This window comes from Pinus tabuliformis, chromosome Q (genome assembly GCF_031772625.1).
Source record: "Pinus tabuliformis cultivar Carrire ecotype Pingquan chromosome Q, CPIR1, whole genome shotgun sequence".
NCBI lineage: Eukaryota > Viridiplantae > Streptophyta > Pinopsida > Pinales > Pinaceae > Pinus > Pinus tabuliformis.
Genome location: NC_142296.1, coordinates 272454830 through 272472838, shown reverse-complemented (window position 1 = coordinate 272472838; position 18009 = coordinate 272454830). Strand labels below are relative to the sequence as shown.

Below are 18009 nucleotides of genomic sequence, written 5' to 3'. Positions count from 1 at the left end.
CCTTTTTCTAAATGAGGCCTCTACTTTCTTCATGTTCGATTATTTTCCTTCAATTTCCTCCTCACATGCAAATTGTGACCTTTCACCTTACTTTTCTCCTAATTTCCTTATTTTCATAAATAAATGTGCCAAAACTAGCATCTTTCCTTTCCAATTCCTCAACCATTGCCTTTGCTAATTTTCCTAGCCATAAACAACCAGATTAACACCCCCTAGGATGTCTTACCCAACATTCATCTTGGAACATGTGTCCCATTATCGTGGCTATAGATATATATAGATATAGATATATTACATGGAATTTTCACCAGGGCTGTTACATAACCCTCCCCCTTAGGAGAACACCGTCCTCGATGTTCAATGACACCTTTAACCAATAAGTCAAATGAAAACAAATATACTTCGCATGGAGGTTTACAACACAACTCACTGTAGTATTCACAATGACCACCTGATAAAACATGACAAACATACCATTTATTGGAGCTTTATAACACAACTCATTATGATATTTACAATAACCACATATATACATATACATTTTCTTCACTTATCGAATAACCATACTGTCTTTGGAGCTTTATAAATCCAACTTGATATAGTATTTACAATAGTACACACATATACAAATATGCATATTTTCTCAACTAGTAAATAAAAGGATGCGATGCATGCATCTGCAACAAGCGAATCCAAAGGCTCACACCTCCATTCTCAAAGTAATACGTGGATTCACTTCCTTCTTAGGAAATCTAGAACTGCCAAAGTCAAACTGCATCCAATATCTAGTTCTACAATCGCGAACCGCTTGACCTCTCAGTGAATAGTTACCAACCCATTGTTCAAGGGTGCACTCCAAATGTGCACCTGATTCCATTTGGCAATGCTAATGACCAAAACAAACATATATGAAACCTTCCCTTATCTGATACACAGTCCCTCGGGAAAATTTGGTGACCTCCTTCCATGCAGTCACTCACCTTCCAAGTTCCCCATTATCCCCTATCCCAAGCTATCCATCCCTTGGCAAAGGCTTCCTTGCATTGGAAAATAAAACAACCAAGGCATGTACCTACCTCAAAACCATCATATCGGTTATAGCATGCTCATGTAAATCAATGGACACTATTGGGTAGTAGTGCCCCAAATGGCACTACTCCAAAAGTACTTTACCAGCATACTACTATATGTTCCAATTTCTTTCATTGTTGTTGCTAATTCTTGCAGATGATTTCAGCCACTCAACTGGGCATGTTAATGCATTCCTATTCCAAGCACATACTTTCCATTAGATTCAATATAAATTGAAATAACTTCAAATCATACCTCATTAGTAGCTCATCAATAAGGTACACTTGAAATCTTGTTTACTTCCTGTCATAACAAGTCAAACTAGCATCTTTGACCAAATCGACATTTATAAAAATATCACATCAGGTTAGCTCAAAACACAACCATCATAGATGAACATCATAAATCATATATAACTGTCATAAACCAGAATCGTAGATCACATATAATCATCATATACAATAGTCATAAGTCACATGCATAATAAAACTGGAATAAAATATAGATACTTATCCTTTAATCAATCCTTAGGTTCTACCTTTGTGTTTATTCCATATGGACTCAGGATTGGTTGCCACACTAGACAAACACCTAGTTCCTTCTCCTAAACCATGTGCACATACCCATAGTGTGCATCACACACATATAACTACACACATCATACAACAACATGCAATACATGCATCTACACTAGCACCATATGTACCACATGTACACAGTACCACCTGTACACTGAAACCTCCTGCACAACGTGTGCACAACATCACATGTACACAACACCATTTGCACAATGCCACATGTACACTACACCACTATACAACATGTACATAATACCACACACACAACCTGTATGCGACACCATATGTACACATCGCCACATGCACGATATGTACACAACACCACCTATACACAACATCACTTTTACAACATGTACACAACACCACATGCACACAACACCACTTGTACAATCATGCACACAACACCATATGTGCATAGCGTCACATGTACAACATGAATAAATCACCATATGTACATAGCACTGCATATCCAACATGTGCACATAACCATATGCACACAACACCACATATCCATCATGTACATAGCACTATCTATATCCAACATTGCATATGCAATATCCACACAACGCCATCTCTACCATCATGTACATAGGATTGTATACTAACACATACACATGCTATGTATACACAACACAACATGCACACAATATCATAGATGCAACATATATAATATATACAACATGTGCACAACAATATTACCACAAATCCAAAACCACACTGACTTTACCAAGCAACCTTACTTCCATTGTCTTATGCATGCTTGTCCCATTATGTCGCAAACCACACTACTTTCATTGCAGTGTTTTATCCCTCGGTATAACCTATCCATAACATAGACACAATATAATCACACAATATCAACTTATAACCATATGATACTAACATTGTATATTTTTCATGACTACTCTTCTCAATTGATTCCTCATAAGACCAGGAACCTCTTCATGCCATTCACCTAGCGTAAGCAATCATTCCTTCATAAGGACGATTCTTGATGATCCCGTTATACAATGACATAGATACATACATACATATATAATCATTAACATAAAACAATCATCAACTTGTCATACAACGACATACATGCATACATGTATCACATATAAACATCATCATAATCATGATCATAAAATAATTACCAGATAACATAAGGTATAGGTTAAGAGAACTTCCTTTATTCATGCACAACATTCACAACATTGAGAACAATTGTTCCCAACACAGCCAAGGCATCTGACACCTCAGATCCATTTACTTTACCTTTTCTAGTTACCTTCCAGATGTCTGTACTGTCATGTCCATTTACCACTATGGACCAACTAAGTCGAAACGAATGTCATAGCCTTACTTTCCGTTGTGCTTCCTCATGCACAGAGCTTATCTGAGATTTACATTACCTTTGGGTACCAGACAACTCTCTTCGAGCTCCATTAACTTTCCTCTTTCCCAAACACTTCCAAGACTCAAAACATAAAAGGTAAGACAAGAATAAACAAGAAGAAAACCATGGAAAACCACAACAATATGACACCACAAACAAAGTAGTATGGACATACACTAGACATAAACAGAGATGCCCATCAAGCACAACCAAATCACGAAAGACCAAAACCACAAGACTAACAACAGACAACATGACTCAATCCCCATGGTTCCCAGTGCTACCAAGGAAAGCTCAACCTGAGCCTTCTCCAAGATTTCATGGCAGTCTCTCTTGCCATGCATCTCCTTGCATGATGTTGTCATTAACACATCAATGTTAGTGCATAAATAAACATAAAAATACACCAGTTACCTCATCTTGTTATGCCAAGAATGGTTCTTTCAACTGAACACACCCATGCCATCTCTCAAGGGACTCCAATCCTTTGACAGATCCACCTGTAACTAAAAATGATCTAATATACCTATCAAGTACATGTTCATGAATATAGCATGTATCGACATATTTTCAAACAAATTAGGGTTAAGAATACTTCCTATATGCAAAGCACTCATTCATTGGAATTATGGTTTCCATTCATATCAAAAGGAATTCTTGCCCAATTCTTTCTTTGTACCTTTTTTCTTTGTTGCAATAGAGTATTACTATGTGTTGTCACATCACCCAACTGTTAGTTATGTAAACACAACAACTATTACCTTGTCACGGTAATACCGAGCATGTTTCCTGTAACTACTCACACATGTCAACGATATGTTGAAAATATTAAGACAATCATATCTATCAATTTGAAATCAACTTTTACAAACAATCATGTCATAACCCATAGTCAACTCATGGTCATTAGACATAATGCTACAACTGCCACCTATTATAATCAAGTACATATCAACTATCTCAACACATATGTATTAGTACAATCATATGAAAACAAGATCATTTGAACACATACTCATATTATGAAATTCATCAAAGATTCAACCCAACTTGCAAACATACCATGTTAAATAAATCAACTAGACACCAAACACTCAAACACCAAATAGATGTCTTAATCAAACAATTAATCACAAGGTAGATAACATGAACAAGTTCATATCTATCTCAAGGGAGGCAATATTGTTTACACAATCAATCTAGTTAGCATGATATAACCTCCCAACACATCAACTTAAACATAAATAAGATCATGATACCCACAATAGTCACTAGTTAACATGTTTACATCATAACTCATACACAATTTCCATTTATGCATAGAAATCACATATTTATGATCGAAATAGATTAGTACAACACAATGCAACACAATAAGTCGACTCATACCTGAATTTTGTAACCCTAACCATCTGCACAGGCTAATCAAACTTAGTGTCATACATATAACATCAAGGTATAAATGTTGTAACCCTAATCATCAAGCTAACTATCATTTAAAAACAAAAAGTTAACCTATAAGATACTTCATCAACAACATATAACATAATCATTAATTTATCTAATATAAAACAACAATAGAAATGCATACAACTACATGTTACTATCATTCTTGATTATCTGACACATGCACATATAACTACACCAATCAATTAACATCTATTGTGAATATAACCATAACAAAAAAATACATGTACATAAACCTAATGCATATAAAAATCCTTGACATACGTACCTGCATGCCAAACATACAATACCTATATAACAATATGCTCTTACCCCAAAGTCCAATCTTGCAACATCATCATGATGATCTACATCTCCTACTCTATCTTAGCCAACACATTAGCATCATAACAACGAATATCACCATGATGACCTAAATTTCATACCATGACTTCACAAGGCATGTTTGATCTACTATTCATGCATAACTATAATCAAGACCATACATGCATGATAAATGCATATAGACATATAACACGAGTACCAAACCATATTCAAATCATCGTAACTAGAGTCCACTCATCAATGCATGACCATATCAACTTCAAAAACCATGACCTCATGCATGACAACAACCATTACTCCATTGTACAAATTTTCACATGCAACCATCAACATGTGTAAGCAATGCCTAATTAACTACACATACACATGAATGCATGTAGTCAAGCATAAGCAATCAATTCTTGTAACCAACCTACAAGACTGATACATGTAATCAAACATACAAAAATGAAACCTAACATACAAGGGTTTAATCAAGCGAAATATAACAATGTGTAATGAGTCACATAATCATGACGAATCATTCCACAATAACAACATCAAGTTTCACATGACGACATCACTACAACCCTGATCAACATCATGGAAATGCAACAAGCATATGGAAAGTAAGTGTAAGAGACACGCATGAAAATGACATGCATGCATGACCAACACATAGCCCATCCAGTTTGAGGGGTGAACCATGCTTTGATACAACTTTGTAACACCCTCCTCCAACATATAGCCAAGTAACTGGCCAGCCAGGGTAAACATGTGATGATAGGCCACTATGATATGATTCGACCTCCTAAGTCATGTTAAGGAAGTGGAACCAATGGAAACACACCATACAAACATTCAACATCAACTTCAGGGCCCTCAAGAACCAATCCAACACTTTGGACAACTCGCCCTTGGGCCCTAATGCGATTTTGGACAACTTAAGCCTCAGGCTCTCTCATGCTATAGGCATGATAGCATCCAAAAACCCATAGTCGCTCTCACAGGCTTGCCTACCAACATCCAGAGACTCATTTAGTCAGTGCTATTCTAGTGTCCTCAGGATTTGAGCCACTTTTTCAGGCCCAAAGCTCAAGTCACTACTGCAATTGAATCATCTCTTCAAATGAATAAAATAACATGGAAATGATAGAACTAAATAAATTACTTGTCTAAGACCTTAACTAGACCCCTACTAGCTATGATAGACATTTTATCAAACATATCACGGATATGTAAACTACATGTGTAAATAACATATTTGAGCATAGGGGTCTCATACTTATCTGATATTCACCATGAAGCATTGATGCCTTATCACATTAACTTCCATTCCATCTATTAATCCATATGTGATGTCCCCAGACCATGTAAATTTTTTATTTTACTGCAGATCAAAATAACTATTTATTTTCTTAGTTATAAGAAACTATATCTAGAATTTAATTATTTTGAAAATAAAGAAACGATTATTAGTAAATACTATTTTTACTTATTAATCAGTTTTGAGAAATAGTTACCTCTTCCTAACTAATTTCTTGAGGATTTATTCAAGAATATCAAGAGGATAAGGGTATCTGAGATCAGGAGAAGATGAAAAGAGGAAAAATCGGTGCTGAAGGGTCAAGCAATTTTTATGTGGCTATGTCTAGTTGGGACGAGATAGTAGAGAGACTGTGAGTTCTTGTAGAAAGAGTTTCCTGTACATAGGAATAGCTCGGGGGAGGCTATTTGGTGTAATAGTCACAAGGTTGGGAGGAAAAGAAACTAGAAGCAAGGTCTGCTTGTGGACTGACATAGAAAGTAATATGGGAAAAAATGGTCCAGATAAGTGGAATAAATTTTGAGAAGAATCTTCGGCGAAAATCACATAGAGATAATTTTGTCGACTCGTTTCGAACCAACCAGTGTGGTTCATTGTCAAGACAAGTTGAATGAGCAGATCTTGCTATGCATTATAAATAGATCGGGCAGAATATCCACGTAACGGCTAGAATCATGATAGCTCAATTTGATCGGGAAACGACTAGTTAGACCAAAATTTATTTATTTATTTATTTTTTATTCAAATCAGTTAATTCGGTTATTAATTTTCTTATTAAAATAAACATAAATTGACAATTTTATAAATATATATTAAAATAAGTGAGTTAATATACTATAATCATAAAATAATCAAGTAATTAAAAATGGATAATAGTTAAGTATATTTTAAATAAATATAAGTTAATTATATTTTAAATAAAATATTAGTTAAAGGGAGATTTAAATCATAAAGTAAATTAATTATAAATCAATGAGGTTATATAAATATTAGTTAGTTGTATAAGTTAAAAATAGAATATTCTATAAATAGTTAATTCTATTTTAAAATATAAGCTAAAAGGACATATAAATAAATAAATAAGTTTCATATTCATAGTCAAAGAGTATTGTAATAAAAATATTAGAGAATTACAATATTACTTAATAGTTTTAAATAGAAAATAAATAAATAAATAAAAATATTAATTTTAATTTAAGAATCAAAGAGCTTTAAAATAAAAATTAATAATAATAATAATAATAATAATAATAAATAAATAAATAAATAAATAGATAAAAATATTAATTTTAATTTAAGAATCAAAGAGCTTGAATATAAAAAAAGAAGAAGGAGAAAACGATTAGGAGGAGAGGGCTGGGACCCAGCAACTAGTGATCTTTCAGCCATCCTCTCTATTGAGATTGTTCGACCTTTTTTCAATCTCAAGGGCTTCCCTAAATTTCCAATGATGGAATTGGGACACTCTAGCAATCACACTAGCTTCTTCGATGCAGACATGGTGATTGGTTTTCGCGACATGCTCTCCTAAAGCGGAAGACTTGGAATTCGAAAGACTTGAAATTCGGAAGACTTGGAATTCAGAAGACTCAGAAGACTTGACAAATTAACTGATTTGATAAATAAATAAATCAATAAATAAATTTTGGTCTAACTAGCTGTTTCCCGGTCAAATTGAGCTATCATGATTCTAACCGTTACCTGGATATTCTGCCCGATCTATTTATAATGCATAGCAATATCTGCTCATTCAACTTGTCCTGATGATGAACCACACTGGTTGGTTCGAAGCGCGTCGACAAAATTATCTCTCTGTGATTTTCGCCAAAGATTCTTCCCAAAATTGATATGGATAACAGAAGCCTAAATTCAATAAGTGGAATAAATCTTATGTTTAAATACTAGACATTTATTGTGTGTATTGATATATATTCTTATGCTTAAATTGCTAGATCTTTATCGTGTGTATTGTTACAATTCTATGCATACTAAACATTCACCTATATTAGGAAATTTTCTAGATAGTTTACTATGATAACACAAGAAGATCTTAATAGACATTCCATGTAGAGATAGTAAATCTTCATGGTTAGGAGTTAGGAGGGCCAGCGCTCCCATGTGAACACTCCTCCAGCAGTTGCGACGATCCAAACATCCAACTCAAACGGTAACAGAAAATGCACATTCAATGCCACATATTTGACCACTCTGCTTAAGCTACTAGCTAACGATAAGGAAACTGTGCGAATTAATGCTCCTAACTGTGAGTTAACCATGAGATGTGTCCGCTATCCATTAAACCGCTAGGTGAACTCTTTCATAACTGCATGGGTTTTGTGTTAAGCCCAACGAGTGCTTAATTAATCCATAGTTTAAGCATTAATTAACCCAAGGTTTAACTTGGCGGAGTTTTCGGCAATCCACAATTTCGGAACCAACTCCAAAATTAGTAGGACTAACTAGAGTTCCTCCAGTTTTAGTGGAGGTTTACTAGGAGAAACTATTTTTACCATAACTTGGTTAAAGTTTGACCAAATTGAGATCAGAAAAGGTGTTCCTAGCTAATTTTGATAATCTGAGTCCATTGAAGTAGGTTTCAAGAGCAGTAGAGCATTGTAAACATCATTTTTTTCCATTTTGAGAAAATACAGAGGCCCAAGCCATGGAAGCTGGACCAATGAGATGTAGCCCAGGAGGGGTGAAATCCTTTATCAAAAAACGGTATTAAGTTTTCTTCTTGATGGTTTGGTGTATATTTACTTGTTTTTGTTCAACACTTTTCTTTCATGCTATTTTACTCATGATTCTAACATAAAACTTGATATAAATTTACTTTTTTTATTCACAAACACCATAAGGGAACCTATTCAAATGAAGCGATTGAAAAGCATTTGTTTATAAATATAAAGTTGAAATCATCACAACAAAACTAACATTCAACAATAGATCAAGTAGGGAGTAGATCGACTCTGAATGCCTATCGTGGACTGGGAATGGAGTGTGTCCAGGTAGTCCTTTGCTGCGTGACAGAGTGGAGCACCATGTCATTCCATTAAGTCTTCCTAACTACCCCCATATTGATCCACTCCCTCACCATAACTAATTCAATGTTACTATTGCCAACCCATCCACCTTAAGAGCCTGCACAATCCTCTTGGCACTCTGATACACCTGGGGTTGCGTAACAATCAGTATGTTGGGTGCAGGCCTTTAACACAGAAATAAAATGAAAAATGCGAGTTCTAACTTCCCTTTAAGCCCTCATGCTTTCATCCCCTTTCTACAACTTCCTTGATATGACCGAGGGCTTGAACCAAGTGCTTAGCCCTTTAGGCACTAAGGGTTTCCACTACTACCCGTGGGGGATTTCCTTTATAACACAGGAAGCCTTTGATAACTCCTTATACCTCATCGACCGATATCCTGAACGTGAAATCCTTATAAAATATAACCTATGAAACATCGCATCCGGGAGGATCCTCCATATATCACAATCGATGGTGAGGAAGCAGTAACGATGGAGGAATAATCTTCTACTTCGTGCTATCGCTGATCTACGGGGTGATGTCATCACTGCCATGTGTCACCCTATGAGTGGTGACACATGTCACCCGGAAATGGCCCTATAAAATCCCTGAAAATTCCAAAACTGAGTGACACGTGTCCCCCATGCAGCGACGTCACCTTCTGTAATGCCACATGGACGAGAGAGACAGGGCCCCCTCGACCTGGTTTTTCCATGCATTTCCTTTGTTAATATTTGTTAGCCTTCCCACACGATTTAACAGTAAGGACCCAAATTATTGGCGATTTGAACTATCGGCGTGCTTCGCCCCCCGCAATTCCTTAAGGATGATCCATCGTAGGACTGCGGGATTGCGATACTGCTGGACTGTAGGACTGTGGGACTATGGGACTACGGGTCAGTAATATTGAGGATGCAGGATATGGGACCGATGGGATGTGGGATTTCGGTACATACTATGCCCAGGGCCCCTGACCTCCGATATGTGATTTTCCTTCGTATTTGGTCCTTTCCTCCTTGCTTGCCAATTTTTCCAAGGTTATCTTTAATCTTCTTTAACTTCTGATCCAGAAGTCCATTTTTGGACTTCCATATACCATTAGAAAGCCTATTCTGAGAACTATACAATGGAGGGGGTCTCATTAAAATCTAATAGCATTTTGTGGCATGGGATATGGCTTCAAGTTCACTGCTCATTCGTACTGTTTTCACAATTGCAAGCATATTTGGCAATGAGTGAAAACAGGTACAGTGGTTGCCTTTAGCTAAATGGTGGTATAATACTAACTTTCATGAAGCCACCAAGATGACACCATATGAGGTAGTGTATGGCCAACTCCCACCTTCTCCAACTTATTATGTCCCTGGATGTTCCAAATTGCAGGGAGTTGATCAACTCGTATAGAAACGTGTCACCATGATCAATCATCTCAAGGATAATTTACATCAAGCTCAAAACAAAATAAAGCAACAGGCTAACCAACATTGTTCTGAGGAGTCATTTCAAGTAGGCAACCAAGTGTTCCTGCAACTCAAATCATATAAGAAAACCTCTCTCAAAGAAAAGGGATGCCAAAAACTAGCAAGAAAATTCTATGCGCCTTATCACGTACTTCGACGTATAGGAGAAGTCACTTACAAATTGGCCTTTCCAACTACTTCAAAAATCCACCCGATCCTCCATGTATCCTCCCTCAAGAAAGTGGTGGGAAACAACTGCAGGGTTCAAACAAGTCTTCTAGAATTGGATGACGAAGGCTCACTTTGGCTCTGACTAGAACAGGTCCTCGATACTTGCGAAATACATCTTCGTGGTTGCACAACCAAGGAATTCCTCATCAAGTGGAAAGACACCTCTCCATAAGATGCAACATGGGAACTAGCCATTATTCTTCAGCAATTTCCGCAGCTTCAACCTTGAGGACAAGCTTGCTTTTGATGGGGGAGGGCATGTTAGGGTCCAACCCTAGCCTGTCTATTTATGCAATAAGCCCAAGGAGCCTAGTTAGAGTCATAGTTAGTTAGTTGAGTCAGTAAATCCCATAAGAATTTATACACATTAATAATAATTGTAAGTGGTTGACCCATTTTATAGAAAAAAGGGCCACAATTAGTTATAAACGGACCCTAATTAATAAATAAAGTGGTTAACCCGAGTTATGCAAGGGACCACTAACAGTTAGAGTTTCGGGCATCATTTAGTTGTAAATAGCCTTAGATAGTAAGGGAAGAATCATCGAGTCTTATTGTAATTGAGCTCTGCTCTATTAGAGGTCGCCTCCTAGAAGAGGGAAGTGAACATTGTATTCTGCTTTTGAATAATAAAATATTTTTGCAACTTGTCTCTTTTCATGTGATATTTCTATGTTTCAGGCTATGTTGTTTCATATTTATGGTATTATGGTTTTCTCGCAGATCAAGTGCCTAACATACGTTGTGTCACTGAAACTTGCGCAAGGTGATGAAACAAATGATGTTCCAAGAAGGTCTCACCGCGATGGTGAAGCTAGTGACTAACTGAAGCTCCTAATCCATCTGGAATATAGAGGAGTTCAGGGGTGGATGAAGGAAAAAACAAGAGTAAGACATATTTTCTAGTGCTTGGATAGCCTGAAGATATTCAAGAGTGGGACAACTAGAGAATGTGATGAGAGAATAAGCGTGATGGGCACGGTGATTCCTAGATGATAGAGTTGATACCATATTTTCTGGTAATAAACAACAAATAGACATGAGAGATAAAATGGTGCAAAAGAGAGGACATATGCACACAATAATGCCACCCTCGTCTGGCTCAAGAAGGAGCCATAGTACCTCATCATTCACCATCATGATTTTCCCACAGGTCGAGTTAGATCTATAGAACAATGCCCAAAAATTGAATGATGTGAATATTATTTCACACTTAAACCAAGTGTCCCAAGGAAAAAATGTGTTGAGTGTGCTAGCCAAGTGGCTGGTGTTTTCACTCAATGTGATCGCCTTCTGATAGATGTCAGATGAGACACCTATTATGGGGGGTCCATCTTAAAGAGAAATTGCAAGACATGTACTTCGTAATTGAGCTCATAATGGTTGTGACCATTGAGCATCTAGGGTAGTGATTTCAACATCCAAAGCATGATTTGCAAGGTGATAAAATTTTTTATTACATGTTCGTTGGATATGCGAAAGCAAAGGAGCTTGAATTTGTGCGAGGAGGGGAGCCATTATGATGATGTGAGCTTCTTTTCACCAACTAACTGATATTCTTGAGGGCGGTGTGCCACATTGGATATTCTTTAAAATTGAAATGATCAAGAGTGAATATCCTTGTATTAGGAGTTGATGGTAGCCATTGTTGAGGACGATACTTAAGCCATGTTCCAAGCCCTAGAGCTCCACTTTGTTGTTGATAATACAACCTAGCTTACTAGCGAAGATGTCCATGATTTAACCTCAACTGTTCTTGAAAGCACCACCATAGCTAGCTAGGTAAAAATTACCCTTGAAGGCTCTATCAAAGTATAGTTTAGTGAGCCCTACGAACAAGGGAGACCAAGAGGTTAAGCTAACATGGCTGGGTGGGAGGAAAGTACTAGAGGATGGGGATAACTTAAGATTTCCAAAAAAAAAAAAAAGTCTAAATTTTGTATAAATTATTTAAAATAAATAAAAGTATAAAAATTTAAAATCTTAATTTGTTTTTATATTTTAAATGATAATATTATTATATAAAATTGATTTTAGATCAAAATTATATAACGAAATTTTATAATTGAAAAAACAAATCGCTTAAACAAATTTATTTGCGTTTTGACCATGGCTAAAATTTTATAATTGAAGAGACAAATCGCTTAAACAAATTTACTTGCGTGTTGACAACCATGGTTAAAAGATTGCATTAAATGTTTAATAAGCGATATGACTTTCACCTTTCTCTTGTGCATCCATTTTGGCTTAACCAAGATTGAAATATTTTTGTATACCTTAATCTTCAAATTTAAATTACCAATTAAAAATGGACCGTTAACCTTGCGAATTGGTAGAGTTGGAGCACCGAAGAACTTTAAAGGATGAAAACGAAAACCTATCCTGTGGTAAAGGAATTGATTACTGATCCGAACGAATTCATAGAGTTGGAGCAGCGAAGAACTTAAAGGATGAAAACGAAAGCCTACCTTCTCGTAAAAAAATTGATTGCTGATGAGAACGCTATCGGCGTCATGACATAATCACAGGAGTTTCTAGTGATCTAATTCAATAAAGAGTCCAGTCTTTGCACGATAACACAGTCCAGCACAGCGGCTATGATGTATTTTATTGACAAACCCAATGTCAGCGTGCAACATACATAGTCAAGCACGGTGGCGTATGTGCAGATTCTTTGCGTACATGAAGGAGCTTCACCTGGACCTTTTCGCACTTCAATGTTTTCACCCCATCTGACTATACGCAGAGGGGTAGGCAGACAATATTGGGCAGGAAAATTTTGGCAAAAAAGGAAGAATGTATTTCTGGTATCAACGTCCAGAGCAGAGCAAAGCAATGGACAAAGAACCAGAGGGTATGGAGTTCCTCGGCATCACGGGAATCATTGGGGAGGCCCTCAATATCCTTCTTTTCTGCGCTAAACTGCTACGGGCTCTCACGCTCACCCTTATTCTCCCCCTTTCTTTTGCAATTCTGGGCCGCGAATTGGTCTTCGAATATCTGCTCTATAAGATCCCTTGGAACGAAATTTTCTATAAGACTGAAAGCGGCAGCGTGGCCGGCGAGAGGATCATGAAAGAGTTGACCTGGGAACGGGCAGGGCTCCTCATTTGTGTAGCGACCTATGTAGTATTCGTTTTGGCCTTCTCGTTGCTGTCCACGGCGGCCGTGGTGTATACCGTGGCCTCAATGTACACGGGACAGGAAATTTCGTACGGGAGGGTTATGAAAATCGTTCCTAGGGTTTGGAAGCGCCTCATGGGAACTTTCTTCTGGTTTTTGATAATCGCCATTGCCTGCTGCTTGGCCTTCGTGTTACTATGCTTCCTGCTCTTGTTCACAACGGTAGTGATCAAATTGAATTGGGTGGTCGTTAATTCTGGCTTGATTTTTATTACCGCGGTCTTCTTCTGTGGGTATGTGTATATAAGCATGGTGTGGCATCTCGCCTGCGTTATATCTGTCTTGGAGGACAACTATGGCCTGGGTGCCATGCTGAATAGCAAGGATCTCATCAAGGGAAGCGGATCACTGGTTTGCTGCTCGATATTCTTTACCTCATATTAAGCACAATTATTGGATGGTTTTTCGCGTATGCTGTACTTAACCGAGACCGCCATTTGAGCAGTTCTGAGAGGGGTGTGTACTGGACAGTCCTTGTTGGGTTGCTGTGTTTTGTTCACTTGATGGGGCTGTTGACACAGAGCGTGTTTTACTTTGTGTGCAAATCTTACCACCATGAGAGCGTCGACAAATCCTCTTTGTCGAATCACCTGAAAATTTATCATGCCGACTATGAGCCTCTGAAGAGCAGCCAATTAATTCAACTGGATGGAGTACATTCCTCTGTATAGTCTTAACTCTCATCGTGGTTTGGTTATGGTTGAGATTAATGGTATCATCATCTTCTTCTTAAACTGTCTGAAAATAATATTAGAATAATATTAGGACAGCCAGTTTTATCTGTAACCCGGTGTATACCATTTCAGTTCTTCCAATAACTCAATAGGACTTGTATATCATTGATAAGTAAGGGTTGGTTTATTTCAGTTCAGCTGCGTTTATAGAAATGTATTCTGAAATTGAACAATATTTTTAGTTTCAGTTATTAATGAAATGTTAAATTTCAAGATTTTGGTGTCTCAAAAGTTTTCATAGTGTTGAATTTATTTTTACTATCATTTTTAGGTCAAACATTCCTATCATTTTTAGGTCAAACATTCCTATTGTAATATTTTTTGAATTATTTTTACCAGCCATTTTTGGCTATCTGGAAATTACTCTACCTAGGCAGACTAAGGAGCCTAACTTAGATTTGCAAAAATCCTACAGGATTTTATCCAATATTACCTGAATTTCCATAATTTTCGTGACAATAAACAATCCTGTTTTCATGGCAAAAAACAATCGCTTAAGTTACAGTGCAAGACTAAGCCTAACCTAGATTTCTTAAGTTACACGGTAAGAGTAAGCCTAACCTAGATTTACAAAAATCTTAACAGATTTGCTCAAATATTACCTAAATGTCCATAATTTTCATAGCAAAAAAATAATCTGATTAAGTTACACTGCAAGACTAAACCTAACCTAGATTTTTAAAAATGCTAACAGACTTTCTCAAATATTGCCTAAATTTACATGGAAAAAAACATTCTGCCAAAACTTATATAATATTTGAAATCTGTTAAATTGATTGTAAGATAGTTACTTATTGAAAATAAGTAACTGATATAACATATAACAGTTGTTTTATCGAAATTGTTTGGTCTTTTACTATATATTTCCGCTTTTGAGCATTTGGCGTATAAACCTTCCCTAAATTTATCCTCTTTCAGCGTTATAATTTATGTACTTTGGCTATAATCTTTCAGCTGATAATTTATGTACTTTGGCTGTAGTTTCTCTGTGATTTTATACACCTTTCTGATGAATAGTCACTTTATTTTCTATTTTTTTAAATATATTTAATTTCAAAATTATAGTCAGCCATAGAATTTGTGTGACATTCAAGGTTGACTATTTAAACAAATGCTTCCAACACGTGTGATCTATTTATCAATTCAAAGCTTTCTTCTCTGTGGTAATGTTTCCCCGTTCTCAATGCATGGATGAAGATTATAAAGTCAAATCATAGTCACATAATTCCTTTTATATTCATTCACCTTTCTTCATTCACATTTCTGGACTCATACCATATTACATACCGAATTTATATGAGTACTCTTGTCAGGCCTTTCATGTATGCATCGAGGCATAAAATAAAATCCCAATTTGATTCAACAATCTTTAATATTCGTGCACTTGTTAATAGCGTTTTGAAATGTTGAAAAGATTTCTGCACATTTATAAGAACTTTCAAATTTCATACCATTCTTTTGTAAACAATTCATATGATGTATTACTTTTTGACAAACCCTTAATAAATATCCTAAATTAGTTTGATAATCCCATAAGATCTGTCTTCGCTCATATATTTGGGTGTTAGTCATTGTTTTGATTTTGTAATGAGGGTTGTTGAATAATTAAATATTATTAATTTTTATATGGATATTACACGAAGAATATTTTCTAATTTTTAATTACAAGAATATTACAAAAACTATTCTTAATTCTTATATTTAAAATAATTTATATTCTTAGATATAAATAAATTGTATTTTCCAAATTGCTATATTTTTTGAGTTTTAAAACTAATGAGTCATAGTTTTAGAGGAATTATGGATAAGTGATGTTGCCAATAATTTATTGACTGATTTTAGAATTTAGAAAATAATTTATGGAGTGATTAATGGTTGATTTATGGATTTCTTTAAAGATTTAGAAAATCTTTTCCATTTTATTAATTGTACTTATTATAAGTCTATGGGAAAATATGATAACTAATGAAAAAATACATGTAGAATCAAGCCAAGAGAGAGTAATGTGTGTTTTTGAATAAATATATGTACAAAATTTGTGGAATGAAATTCTGTCAAGTGGATAATTGAACAAATATATGTACAAAATTTGTGGAATGTAATTCGGTCAAGTGGATAATTGAACCCAAAGTTGTTCCATCTCTTTCTTTGCCATTGTAGTGTGGAGCACATTATTGATTCTACATGGAGTACAACATTAAGACTCTCCTTCGGATGATGAATTCCAAGCATTAAAAGATAAGTAAATATGCTCTTTGAAAATTATTGCATTTGCATATGGTGCATGAAGTAGTAAGAATCAAATTTATTTGTATGAAATATTTCATATGATAAATATTCAAGATTATTTTCTAAGAAAACCTCCATGGAATTTCGTTCATAGAGGAATAATTGTTTTGTACATTGAATTCTTAAAAGATTTCATGGCTAAAAAATTGTGTGAATTGCATGAGTTATTGAAAAATAGAGTTCAAATATGTCTTTCTATCTCTCAAATCGTGATAGATTTGTAAAAACTGAAAGAGGTTTTTGTAAATGAGTCCATTTAAGCAAAAAATTCTTTCATATTTGAAAAAATTGTTTCCATATATTCTAAATATGTGTGCAAAGTTGATGACTAAAACAAGAAATTATATATTATAGAAATATGGAAAAATGAGCTGCAAATATTCATTTCAATCTTCCAAACCATGACGCCAGTGTAAAAAAATGAGAGAGGTTTTCTTTAATTAACTCGTTCCCAACAAAAACCTTTTTTCTTTTTCAAAAGTTTGCTTTGAGGTATTCGGAAATCGTGCCCAATGTTGATGACTAAAAAAAAAAGAGTAAAACAAAGTTCTTCCATTTTATTTGTCAAAGCAATAAGAATAATTATTTATGTACATATAGACATAAATATTGTGTATATGTTCTTGAAGGAAGTAAATTAATTGTATACACAAAGAAATAACTATTAAGTTTGATATTTCTTTAAAAGAAATAAGCTATTCACATGCTAAAAAATAGAACAATTATGTTGATAATTCTTGAAAAGAAATTAAGCTATTTCATTTAAAATATTACCAAGGATGTTTTCATGATGCATATGCATGAAAGTTTTAAAGAGAAATATTAGATTCTTAAAGAGAATATGTGCTTATGTGCATAGAAATAATATCTACTATATTGGATCTATTGGAAATGAATAAGTGATTTTACATACATGGGAAGCTTGAGTAGTGCATAAAGAGATAAGTAACATTTTTGAG

At 35.3% G+C, this 18009-nt stretch overlaps 1 pseudogene; it reads left to right on the top strand.

Moving 5' to 3' along the window:
- The first annotated feature begins 13497 nt into the window (after nt 1–13497).
- LOC149219258 (uncharacterized) lies at nt 13498–14976 on the top strand (annotated as a pseudogene).
- The last annotated feature ends 3033 nt before the right edge of the window (nt 14977–18009 follow it).